This window comes from Benincasa hispida, unplaced genomic scaffold (assembly GCF_009727055.1).
Source record: "Benincasa hispida cultivar B227 unplaced genomic scaffold, ASM972705v1 Contig378, whole genome shotgun sequence".
Classification (NCBI taxonomy): domain Eukaryota; kingdom Viridiplantae; phylum Streptophyta; class Magnoliopsida; order Cucurbitales; family Cucurbitaceae; genus Benincasa; species Benincasa hispida.
Window position 1 is genome coordinate 1843 of NW_024064822.1, and position 2080 is coordinate 3922.

Here is a 2080-nt window from a genome sequence, read left to right on the forward strand (position 1 = left end):
CTCTACAAAGCGAGTCGTATTCGTAGTGTCACCAGGATCAGGTATCCCACCTTAATCCTTATATTACAGACCTATTTAGGTTATCATTTAAGGCATGATCCACTTGTATATCACATATACATGCTTAAGTTCACATAAGATAACCAAGGAATAACCAAGGAACTTTGTTTATTGGATATGAGTAAATGCCAGAATTAAATGACACTTATTTTTATTCATTGAACAATGTGTATCTTTACAAAACAACGAGACTCCGGGAGAATTAGGACACCAATCCCAACATGGGTCACTCCACTAAAGCCCATAATTGCACTCCCCTCACTTGTAGATTTATTATGTCTACATGATTTAACCGTAATCAACAAGTCGACCCTTCACAGATTATTCATAATAACGGCTGGGTCAAATATCTGTTTACCCCCGAGATTACGTATTATTCCTCAAGTGCCTACTGATCCTCTAATGAATAACTGTTTGTGATCCAATCACTAAACGAAACTCTCTCAGCCTAGTGAGAGGGTGGGACCCCTTTTTCAAGACCTGAATTCAGTACTTGAGAGAAACAACCTTTCTCCTACCCATATATGGGTAGGAGTGAACTTCATCTTGCACCCTATGTCCCCAGCTATCTATCTGGTCTTACCCTAAAATGCGAGGCTTATTGAGCCGGCGCTGTTGAGCAAACCCTCACCTATGCAAATCTAAGAGTAATCCAATAAACAGAAGTTCATAGTTAGCTCAAGATTAGGATCGAGTTACCTAGGTTATCTAGGTGAAATAGTCAGTCTTATAGAGTAAACAACGTTATAAAGTAAGAGTGACTTATTTCTCGGTCCTGATCTTATGCAAACTCATTGCATAGGATGCCCCCACTCCTCATGTCATAACATGTACGAATTAGAATCATATCGTATGTAGCACTTTACAACTATTTGTAACAATTACAGAGTAGGCCGCATCCAATGATGTTACCAGAATAAGGTACCCAACCTTATTCATGTACCATAGATCATTTTGACTATTTATTCAAACCTGATCCACTCTTATGTTTCCACATAAAATTCACGTACTCATACAATAGTCATAGGACTTAGTTTATTAGATTTAGATTTTCATACAATTTATGAAATCAATAACAAGTATATTGATTATAGAAAATATTTGTCATTTTATAAACTGCGAGTTTTTAGGACATACGACGTCGTTTGGTTTGCTATGGGCCAGGATTAATGGTCGTTTCAGCCCATATTTCCACTTGAAATATGAACTCTATTTTAATTTCATTCTAATTATAACATGTCAATTTTTTTTCTCTGAAATATCAAATTAGAAATATAAAATACTTTCGACTAAAAATTATTTTTTTTATTAGATCCAATTTTAAACTAATTCTTACCTTCTTAGACGGTTGTATTTCTGATAATAATTTTTTTTTTTAAAAAAAGTAAAAAGTACATTTTTACTTCCAATGTTTTAGTAGTAGGTAAATTTGGTCGATGTATATTCAAAATTTATCTTTTTTGTTCCTAAATTTTAATAAAATAAGCTTAAAAAGTCATTGGGTGAATTTATCCTTACACAAATGAAAAAAGTTAAAGACATGTATGTCGTGAACTATACCTCATCTTTTATGTTCTATGATTTATGATTTTTCTCTAACTCTAAACTCTAAAATTATTCTCTAATATGTATTTAGATTTATTCCCTTAAGCAACACATAAGCATACATAAAATTTTTTGTCCACAAATTTAATGACAAAAGCCTTCAAATATTATTTTGAAAAAAATAAAATTTCAAACTTCAAGAGTATTAATTGAAACTTTCCAAATTTCAAGGATCTAATAGAAACCAATCTTTAAAATTTAATAGTTGTTTTTATAATTCAACTTATTACTAAACGTTTCATTTTCGTTTGATTACATTTAACTTTTGTTTTTAGTTTGTGAAAATCGATTAATTTCTTATCATTCTTAATTTTCATAAAACATTTAAACCAAGTTTAAAAAAATGGAATAAAATAAAACTTAAAGTCCTATCTAGTAACCATTTGGTTTTTACTTTAGTTTTGGAAAATTAAGT